At 43.5% G+C, this 11,661-nt stretch overlaps 1 non-coding gene across 1 annotated transcript; it reads right to left on the reverse strand.

The window, feature by feature from the left end:
• Positions 1-11,023: 11,023 nt before the first annotated feature.
• Positions 11,024-11,105, reverse strand: TRNAS-UGA (transfer RNA serine (anticodon UGA)). The gene has a single exon. It is a non-coding gene; the product is annotated as a tRNA-Ser (tRNA).
• Between the last annotated feature and the right edge of the window lie 556 nt (positions 11,106-11,661).

Raw genomic sequence — 11,661 nt, forward strand, 5'->3', positions numbered from 1 at the left:
AAACCTGGCTAGAAGAAAAACACACATAAACCCTACGAAGAAGTAAGAAAATTGATACTGTGCCTTTACAGGGAGGAGATGGGTGTGGCCTACTGATGACAGCTAACGAGCTAGAAATGGATCTATTTAGGTCTCCCATCTAGCAGTGAGAGCTTGCTAGGTGTTAGAAAAGAAAAAAGCCCAGAACCGAGTAGATGAGATTCTACTGAGCTGGAGCTACAAAAAAACCTTGGCTACGTAGGGAAAACCTGGCTAGAAGAAAAACACACATAAACCCTACGAAGAAGTAAGAAAATTGATATGTATATATGTGTGTATATATATATATATATATATATATATATATATATATATATATATATATATGCATATTCTTTCTAGACAGGTTTTACCTACGTAAACTTAGTTGTTCTACAGCCCTAGGTTCTGTGAAATCTCATTCACAAGTTTCTGGGCCTCTTTTTTTTTTTTTTTCTTCTGCTGACAAACTGCAACTCTGTGTTGCTCTCTGGGAGACTTTGAGTCTATTTCTTCCTAGCAGGTGGCCGCATCTACCTCGCCCATCTCAGAAACTAAGCTGGGTTGGATAGGGTTAGTATTTGAATGGGAAATTAAATACCTTCACTTGGAATATTATAAAAAAAAATATGGAAGAAGACTGGCTGTTGACGTTTGTATTGCTTCCAAGAAACATGCATGTTCATAAAAAATCCCAGCCAGAGTTCATGAAGGGCATTCTTGCAGTCAAAGAAAAATAATTGGTGGATGAAATAAAATCATTTTCTATGTAATTGAGAATTTTGGAACAAACTTTAATGAAGAGCTTGGACTAGAAGATCTCCAAGGTCCATTCCATCTTGATTTTTGGGGAGGAGAGCAGGGAGTCTACCTTTCCCTAGCTCTTAGCTAGCACATCTCTGATTGCAATAGATGTAAATCCTATTCAGTGGGCAGGCATTCATCAAAAATAGGTCTAACGAATAACTCAGTGGCAAAACATTTAGAGTTCATACATAGCACCAATTGAAATAAGAAACTCAGGGAAGACAATTCTTGTAGGCATGATAATCTACTTTGCAATGTAAAAAGAAACTGGAGTTGCAAAAGTGTCTAAAATTCAAAGCACCTAGAAGCAGGAGGTCAGTCAAAAAAGTCAAGATGGTCTGCCATCTTAACTTTTGTGATACCCACCATCTCCCGAGACACTTGATGGGGATAATTTGCCTTGAGTTATGGCAAATCAAGTCTCTCCCATCCAATTCCTGTGGATGAAGTTCCTAATTCTGCAATTTTGTTCACCAGGTCCATATATACATGGGATCTTGTAGAGAGCAGACACATACCGCATCATCATTGTTAGTTCAGGCCCTATAAAATTCTAGCACAGTTCTGCAGTCAACTACAAATAGCAGGTCCCAGATTTAATGGATACCACTCTTTCAAACAATCAGGTAGTGGATCAGAAAATGCATTTGCATCCATCTTTTGGGAGCCGTGGCAACACCAGTTCTCTGACCTGACATCATGCACAACCTTATGTTTTCAGATGTTAATTATTCTATTCCGTGCTCTGATCCTTAACAGGTTTTGAATCTGTATCAAGTCTGCAATTCTATGGATGTTACCATAGGATTATATTAAATGGTGGTGATCTTCCAGGCTATTGTGCCATGGTCTAATTATCTGGCATCCTGATATTTTGCCAGAATCTTCAGGGGTGCAAACGATCTGCTTCATACTGTAGCTCACCTCCTGGCAGTTCCTGTGGAACTGAGCTGGAACCAAACAAGTTCTTGTGGATGTAACAGAACTAATCAGCCATTCACTTACCTTCGCTACTGGTTCGGAACTGTGAGCGTGCATGTGTGCGTGCTCGCTTTTCTCGTGCATGGCACTTCTGCACATGCTTAAAACCTTTTGCGTATGTGCAGAGCATCCGTAATGACGTTCGGGCAAGTGGGCGGAGCCTCCCGCCGCCGCCGCTACCGGTTCACCTAAACCAGGGCGAACCGGTAGAAACCCACTACTGCATTGGACCATGTCACTGGAATTCTGGAAAGCCATTTTCTGATTGGTTCTTTCTCTAGGTGAATTTATAATTCATCCGAGTTGAAGAAGAGATTGTAATTTCACATTCCAAATTAAAACCGACCAGGCTGAGGCCCTATCTGGCTAACTCTCAAGGATTTGCAGCCTTCCAGATTTTTGGCAACCCAATATGGTATCCCATATCCCAATGATAATCCATCTGTCCTATGTGGAAATACTTTTTGCAGGGCAATCAAGCTGTCATTCAAAATGCTTACCTTGCTCTTATGACTAAACAGTATCGCTGTCTTTTATCCCCAGACCCAGGACAATAGGATCTGCGTTCGGCAAGTTGATGAATAACGTTATTGGTTTCTTTCTTTTTTTTTTTCCTTTTTTTAATTTCCTGAGGCAGTCTTCATCCTTGGCTAAATTCATAAGAAATGAGCGGCTGCACTGTGTGATCCGATGTGCTCGCCAGTGAAAGCAATGTAATAAACGGATATAATTGCAAAGCAAGCGATAAATCTGTCTTCACGAGAGCAGGCATTTTATATTTTCAGATTCGGATCCTGTGATATCCATCAGCTGCCGTTATTAGTTTCTTGGCATCTGTTTGATTAATTGCTATCAGACACGCTGCTGAGGCTGCACATTGGGGCGGGGGGAGCTATTGATGTTTTGGTAGTCACTTTGTACTCTTCTTCAATTTCCTTCACTTCCAGCTACCTCAGCAGTTGGCTGTCTATTTGTCATGCTCCAAGGGCTAGATTTAAAAGGTGTTATTCCTGGGTGAGGGAAGAGAGCTTGTAGAGAGGCAGTGTTCTGCCCCAGCTACGAACCCCAAAGAACGCAGCACACACAAAGTCTGTACAAACCTTAGTTTACTAAATTAAATCATTTTTTTTTCAAACAAAGGCTGTTAATTAACTTTCTTAACAGCCTACAAGAATCCAAAGAATAAATAATCTTAATCTTACTATGGTTGGCAGAAAGCCCAGAAGCAATTTGCAGAGAACTAAGATCAAGGCACGAAGGAGAATGAATGAAGTTGTTCCTTACAAATTGCTTCAGTCGGCGTTCCTCCTTAAATAGGCTAAGGGAGTGGCCAATTAGCCCCAAGCCTTACTCTCGAGGAGACCTCCTCCTGAGGAGTCACTCCTGCCTTTTGGCAGTTTTGCGCGCCCGTGAAGAAGAAGAAGCTCCTCTTCTTCGTCTTCTTCACTTAAAGGAGCTTCTGGATGTTTTGAAGGCCCTGGCTGAAACCCTGCCTCTGGCACCACATCTTCTCCAGCCTCATTGTCTGACTCGAGTACCAGCTGCATAGGCTGCTGGCACAGCACCACACCCACCTCCTCGCTGCCCGAATCAGCCACCAGCTGCACAGGCCGCGAACGGCCCACAACAGACAGAGACAGGCTGATCTATGGAATTCAAGACTAGTTGTGCATATTATTTGCGACTGAACTCCAAAAAAATGTAGTGGTCCAGGAAAGAGAAGGCCTGACGATAAAAAGCAGCATGCCTTCTCATGCCTTCTTTTCTTCCTGCCGCCGTAAACAGAGTTGAACCGTTCTTTTGCTGCAAAACTGGATTGCTGCTCAATGCTCCAAGAGCACGTTTGTGTTTCTATCCTTAGCCTCCAGGCTTGCTTCTTAGCTGTAACAATTTTAAGTGGAGTGGACTAACTTCCCAATCCCTCCCATTTCAGGAGTTGACGTCTACTCATCTTAAAGTTGCTAAGGTTGAGAAACACTGCCTTTTAGGCCATCAGGTACAAACCACTTCCTTTTAATTTTTTTTTTTAATTTGTACATTTTTTCCATTATTATACAAAAGTGCTTAGTCAACAGTGTATTGTCTTCTTCTTGCCCCTCACTCATTTACTTTATTTATTCATTTACTTTATTTACCTTTTTATTTATTTTACTTATTTTTAATTTACTTTTCATTTAATAATAATAGTAATTTATTTATTTAGACTTTATTTACTTCACTCATTTACCATTGTGTTGTGTGATTGTTCCATTTGTGCTTCTGGTCTCTCACTCACTTCCACGCTTGCAATAGCGCCAGCGTTTTCTGGAACGCTGACAGTACTGCTACCAAGGATTCAAAATGGCCACCAATGTATTAAGCCTTTACCCAACCCTAGAAACAAAGTGGGACATGTTGTTGTTGTTGTGGCTTTGAATGATTGCTGACTCCTGGTGAATGTTTGGACAAGTCCCCACAGGTTTTTTTGGCAAAATTTCAGAAGTGGTTTGTCACTGCTTTCTTTCTAGGGCTGAGAGAGAGGGACTGGCCCAAGGTCACCCAAGTTGATTTAGTGCCTAAGGCAGGGGTAGAATTCATAGTCTTCTGTTTCCTAGCCTGGTGATTTAGCTACTACACCAGGGGTGTCAAACTCAATTTCATTGAGGGATGCATCAGGGTTGTGTTTGACCTCGGGGGAGTTGGCATGGCCAGGGTAGGCGTGGCCAGCTTGGCATCACTCATGTTGGGGGCGCCTGTGGTGGCTGGAGTACTCTGCCACCACAAACAGGCTTGTTCTGTCCCTGTCGCACGCACGCACACACACACACAGACAGCTAGGAGTTAATGAATCAAACAGTCAGGAATTTCTTTAAGATAACAGACTTGGCAGCGAACCATGAACTGCCTGCCAAGAGATTTTACTCACTAAGGGAGGTTTTTTCTCCTCAGTCCGATATACCAAATTAATTCCACAAAGCAAAGAATTGTCAAAGTCCAGTCCGAAGAAATCCAAAAAGAGATTCTAACAGGGTTCTAGAAACACAATATGACTTCCGAGCTTTTCAATTTGTCCGTCACAAGGCCTGAATAGCCGACACATCCCCTTTTATCCCTTGTGGGGTGTGGTCCAGTGACTCAGCTCAATCTCTGGCCTGCCCACACCTCTTTCTCTGCTGCACGTGCTTATCCTTCCAATGATGTCTGGGATCCAGCCAAAACTCATCCCCCTCGCTCTCTATCTGCGGCTGCTCCGAAGTGCCTTGCTCCTGGCATATCTCTTGGCCTTTGGAGGAAACCTGAGGCATTGCCAGAGAGGAGGGTCCTGGAGAGGGAGGCCTTGCCAAATCCTCTCCTTCACCTTCTGAGTCCTCTCCCTCTGTTAAGACAGGCTCGGGGTCGGAGTCACAACAAGGCTGATGAGCTCCGTTTCCGGCCGGGATGGCCTCCTGTAACCTTCTGCCAGTGAAAACGGAGCTTGGGAGGGCCTGTGCTCCATTTTCGCTGGCGGAGGCACCGTGGGTCAGTCCTTCACTGTTTCCAGGGCAACCCTGTGGGCTGGATCTGGCCTGTGGGCCTTGAGTTTGACACCCCAGTACTACACCAAACTAGCTGTCTAACAAAGTTGAATGTATCTGAGGAAGAGCTTTTAACTTGGCTGTATCTACTGTGTGGAGCATCACAAAGACTGCTACTAACTTTTGAAATACAGCAAGGCAGTCTACCTCTCTGTCACAATAACCGCACACATTAGCAATCTAGCTATATAAAGATGGCGAGTACACAAGGCTAGGATAAAACATGTTTGAATAGTGTCATACTTAAGAATAAGCCTCTAAAATTTACTGAGTTAAAAAATTTGACACAATGTTCGCCATGCTGTCAAATTTTGTAATCCATACATTTTTTTTTACTGATTCATTGTCTCACTTTATTTAAATTCACTTTATGTGGGGTTTTGAGGGGAATATAATCCTTGCATAAAGCAAAGGAATCCTGTATATGAAGATGAAAAATAGGGTGATATTGTAGGAATAATGCAATTGAATATGCTGTGCAATTGCTATAAAGACATTGCGTGTTGTAAAGTTTTTACTGGACTATCCAAAGTTTAAACAATGAAAAAAAAATGGGGTATTATTTCCTGGCATAAATATTAAATGCTGGTAAAAATTCCAAAATGAACTGAATGCATCAAAACTATGGAATATTGTGTTTTTTATTAAGATATAATGACCTGTTGTACTTGCTTTAATAAATGTCAGTTTCGGAACATTAAAATTAATAGCACATGCTTTGATGATGTGGAAGCCTTTTTAATTAAATCATGATGCCACAAAGTCCATAAATATTGCTTAATTTTTACAAATAGGTCTGTACTGCACGTAAGCATTTAATGAACCCATGTCACCAAAGTTATGCAATTTTTTTATTGCTGTCAAAAGGGAGCAATTGGTCTAAATTTAAGGATCGCTTAAATAAAAGAACTGCCTTGTATATGTACCAAGACAAGAAAATGTATTAAAGCTTCATATACTTGATGTATATGTACATGTATATGGAGCCTTGGTGGCGAAGTGGACTTAGTGCTGTTTAAGTAGCACTTAGCTGCCAGCTGCCTGCAATTACTGCAAGTTCAAATCTCACCAGGCTCAAGGTTGACTCAGCCTTCCATCCTTCCGAGGTAGGTAAAATGAGGACCTGGATTGTGGGGGCAATAAGCTGACTTTGTATAAAAAAGAACACTGCTTAGGGTGTTCTGTCCCCAACCACATGCACACACACCAACAGTCGTTCAAGAGTTAAAGACCAAACCAGCCAGCAAAATCCTTTTCCTTATGATAACGGAACTTGGCAACAACCTGCCTGCCAAGAGTTTATTATTTACAAAGAGGAGAGATAACTTCTCCCCACTTCTGATACATCAAAAGAAACAGCTCAATAATTACAGAGTCAAATCAAGTCCAGAGATAATCCAGTAAAGTCTTATAGCCAAAAGTCTGGCAATGCAGAATGGTGTGGAAGCTTTCAGCTTTGTTCGTCACAAGGTTTGACTGGCCACCACTGGCGGACACCGAAGGCATTGCCAGAGAGGAGGGTCCTGAAGAGGGAGGCCTTGCCAATTCCTCTCCTTCACTCTCGGAGTCCTCTCCTGCTGATGACACAGGCTCAGATAACGGAGCCACAACATAGGGGGGGCCGAAAGCCCTACTAAACAGGTATATACAAAAGTATGAAGGCTATTGCTTAACGCATTGTAAGCCACCCTGAGTCTCCGGAGAAGGGCGGCATATAAATCGAACCAACAAATAAATAAATAAATAAATGTGTGTCAGGGTGCTTGCCAGAGCAATGCAGATGATGACAACTGCACTTCAACTGATCAAAAACTTTTGGCAGAAATAAGTTTAATGTTTCTTAAGAAAGCAAGCCACTTTGCAGAACCTCAGGGCTGTTTTAATCTGCGTAATACGCTGGATGAAGTAATATACACTGCAATTAATTCCAAATAAGCAGGAGATGAGATGAGTGTTATTTTGGATGGGGTTGTGAAGTACACTCATCATTTGGGATACCTTTTTATAATGATCAGTTATCACAGGATCTGCAGTGATGGCAATGACAATGAATGTCTTTCCTCAATTATGGATAGTGGACCAACACAGGCATTTCCTCAACTACCCAAGTTTAGCAACAGTTAATTATGCCTTTGTTGCAGTTAACCTTGCTTTCTACAATGGCATTGTGGAGGGGCTTCTCTTGAGAAGCCTCCAAAAAGTGCAATCTGGGCAAAAAAGTGGCAGGTAGGCTGGTGACTGGCACAAAACGAAGGGCTCCTGTGTCTTGATTTGCACTGACTACAAACAACCCGCTGGATAGATAGAAGTAGAACATAGAATCATAGGACTGGAAGTATCTCAGAGGTCTTCCCGTCCAACCCCTTCTCAAGGCAGATTTCATACAATCCAGAGGTGATATTCAGCCGGTTCAGATGGGTTCTCTTGAACCAGTAGCGGAAATCGTGAGTGGGCCTGATCAGGGGTGCTTATTCAACAGGTTCGGACAGGTTCTGGAGAACCGGTAGCGGAAATTTTGAGTAGTTCAGAGAACCAGCAAATACCACCTCTGGCTGGCCCCAGAGTGGGTTGGGAATGGATTTTTAGCAATACCCTTCCCCCAGGAGTGGGGAGGGAATGGGGATTTTGCAGTATACTTCCCCTGGAGTGGGGTGGGAATGAAGATTTTGCAGTATCCTTCCCTGTCAGGAGGTTAAATCAATTGAGGGAACTAGGTCAGTCTTGTCTATGGAAAAGAAGGATCAGGGGCAGTGGTGGAATTCAAATTTTTTTACTACCAGTTCTGTGGGCATGGCTTGGTGGGCGTGGCAAGGGAAGGATACTGCAAAATCTCCATTCCCACCCCACTCTGGGGCCAGCCAGAGGTGGTATTTGCCGGTTCTCTGAACTACTCAAAATTTCCGCTACCGGTTCTCCAGAACCTGTCAGTACCTGCTGGATTTCACCCCTGCTTCCAGGCTATGGAATGTGCTTCCTTGGAGATTTATATCTCTCTCAAAGTTTAGGAAAATGGTACTATAAAACCACATCTTTTACATCAAGTATTATTAACTCCAATGTTTAATTTCAGTTATTGTTGTTTTAATTTATATATTATTTTCTTTTATTGCTGAACGTTGCCTTGATAACTGAGGAAGCAGAAAGGATACCAATTCAATTAATTCAAACAAACAAACAAATGAAACACCATGCGTTGTAGTAAATTAACAGAAAAAGAAAGCAAATGGAAGGGAACTTCTGCATTTATAGATGACAGATATTACAGGCAGCTGGTTGGTCATCTTGGGAACAAATCTTGGACTAAACAAACCAATCTTAGGCAATGAAATGTCTTCCAGATGTGTCGATGTAACTCATGTAATTGTCATGAAGCAGAATTGGGGACTACAGCTGGAAAGCACTTCGCCTGGACTCTTCTGGTACAGCTTTTCCATCATTCTTCTGCAGAAAATGATTAGAAGTACAACTGAGAAGAAAACATACTCTTTAACAGACTAACAGAGCTGGAAGGGACATTGGAGGTCTTCTAGTCCAGCCCCCTGCTCAAGAAGGAGAACTTATACCCAGTGGTGGGATTCAGTTCGCACCACTTTGGGAGAACCAGTTGTTAACTTTCTGAGCAGTTTGGTGAACTGGTTGTTGGAAGAAATCATTAGGGCAGAGAACCGGTTGTTAAATTATTTGAATCCCACCACTGTCTATACCCTATATCCGTGATGGCGAACCTATGGCACGCGTGCCACAGGTGGCACGCGGAGCCATATTGTTGGGCACACGAGCGTTGCCCATGCTCAGCTCCAGCATGTACGTGCGCGCTGGCCAGCTGATTTTTGGGCCTTCTGGGCCCACTGGAAGTTGGCAAACGGGCTGTTTCCGGCCTCTGGTGAGGTGGGGGAAGGCTGTTTTCGTCCTCCCCAGGCTCCTAGAAAGCCTCTGGAGCCTGGGGAGGGCAAAAAACGGGCCTACCGTGCCCACCATGCTGTCACATGCCAAAAGTGTGGGGGGTGGAGCAAGGGATCGCGTGCGCATGCATGGGGGGGCAGGGCACGCACATGCGTGACTACCTCGCACTCCCCCAGCTTTTGGCACGCGATGGCAAAAAGTTTAGCCATCACTGCCCTATACCAAAGCTAAGATCTGGCCCGCTTGGGGCAGCAGGGGGGTGGTAGGGGGATGGGGTGGGGTGTTGGGAAAGAAGCGAAGTGCAAAAAAATAATAATAAAGCATCATCCCAGGAGCGGATGCATTTTGGGGGCCTTTATAGACCTGGAGATATATGCCTGTTTTTCCGGAGGAAGAATTCTGAGTGCCAAAGGCGGTGGTTCCTTTTTAGGGTTGCCAGGTCTGCTTCCAAAAAATAGCGGACAAGCGGGGGGGAGGGGGGGGTTAAGTAGTAAAAAAATAAAAAAAATTTTTACAATTAAATTATATATTTTCTTACAAACATTTTAACACGTATTAAAATAATCACTTCAAAACTTTACTTAAAATTCAAAACATCAAATATATTATAATAATATGTAAAATATTAAATTACATTTTACTTTGCTGTCGTGTGTATTTTTTATTGACTGCGCAGCTTTGATCAATTCTTTGTGTTTAAGGAATGATTCTTTAATTTCAGTACAACGCTGAGAAATATTAAAAAATATACAATCATAAAGCTTTTGAATAAAAAAAATGTCCACTATTTTGTGAAAAAAAAATAGTGAACATAATGTGAAAAAAGCGGACTGTCCGCTCAAATAGTGGACACCTGGCAACCTTTTCTCAAGATAAGTGAATATTTAAGAATGCCCCCATCTCGAGTGAGGTACTAATACCACTTTATAAAGCCTTAGTAAGACCACACCTAGAGTACTGCATCCAGTTTTGGTCACCACACTATAAAAAAAGATGTTGAGACTCCTGAAAAAGTGCAGAGAAGAGCAACAAGGAGGATTAGGGGACAGGAGACTAAAACATAGGAAGAACAGTTACAGGAACTAGGCATGGCTAGTCTAGTGAAGAGAAGGACCAGGGGAGACATGATAGCAGTCTTCCAATGTTTGAGGGGCTGCCACAGAGAGGAAGGGGGTCAAGCTATTTTTCCAAAGCACCTGAAGACAAGGAATAATGGGTGGAAACTGAACAAGGAGAGATTCAACCCAGAAATAAGGATAAAGTTTCTGTCAGTGAGAGCAATCAACCCATGGAACAGAAGTTGCCTTCAGAAGTTGTGGGAGCTTCATCACTGGAAGCTTTCAAGAAGAGACTGGGCTCCCATCTGACAGAAATGCTGTAGGGTCTCCTGCTTGGGCTGGGGGTTAGACTAGATGACCTACAAGGTCCCTTCCAACTCTGTTAATCTGTTCTGTTCTGTTTGTTCTGTTCTATTGCTGCCTTCGGGTAATGCCCACCTCACAGAAACCTGCCCTCCAAAAGGCGGGCTCGTCCATCAAAGATAGGGCGATGCTGCAAAAAAAAAAAAAAAAGGCGATGGCTGCAAAGGCAGGTTTATAGGGAAACCGCGTAGGTGCGAGCACCGCTCTTTGCTTCTTTTTTTTTATTTTAACCTTTAAGTGAGGGCGCACAAGGGAACGAAAGGAGCCTGAGCCGAGCGAAACGTCTGTGCCTAAATGTGTGTTGAGTTTACGCTTAGAAAAAAATAGAAACCCGCATACCGCAGCGAGCAGGGTTCGAACCTGCGCGGGGAGACCCCATTGGATTTCAAGTCCAACGCCTTAACCACTCGGCCATCGCTGCTGCACGGGAGCAGCTTCCTAGCAAAAGCATTTAGCGAGACCGGAAACGATACCAAACGTTCTTTTCTACCTGCCAGTCATACCGGAACCGACCAATCAAAACGCAGGCTGTCTCCGCCTGTCCAATCGAAATCCGAAGCAACCTAACGGGGGGGGGAACTCTGCTTTTGTGTGTAAAGGGCTCCCCGGAGTCCGCTCGACTTGTTGCGTCGGGGCGGGCTGGCCTTTGAGGAGTTGTTGTTTATTCTGTAACCCCCGCTATTGCAGGGAGTCCGTAGTTTCCTCCGTTGCAGTTAAGAGTCCTCCAAAATGCATTGATTCTCAAGCAAGTCCGGGCTCTCGGCTTCCGTGCCTGTGAATGCAGCCCCCTCTAGTGGCTGAAGAACTTACCCTAAAGCGGAAGTCTCCAACCTTGGCAACTTTAAGCCTGGAGGACTTCAACTCCCAGAATTCTGGGAGTTGAAATCCTCCAACAAAGGAGTTGAAGTCCTCCAGCAAAGGAGGCTGGGGAATTTTGGGAGTTGAAGTCCTCCAGCAAAGGAGTTGAAGTCCTCCAG

This window comes from Pituophis catenifer, unplaced genomic scaffold (genome assembly GCF_029215685.1).
Source record: "Pituophis catenifer annectens isolate HBS135680 unplaced genomic scaffold, rPitCat1.0.hap2 SCAF_6, whole genome shotgun sequence".
Lineage (NCBI taxonomy): Eukaryota > Metazoa > Chordata > Lepidosauria > Squamata > Colubridae > Pituophis > Pituophis catenifer.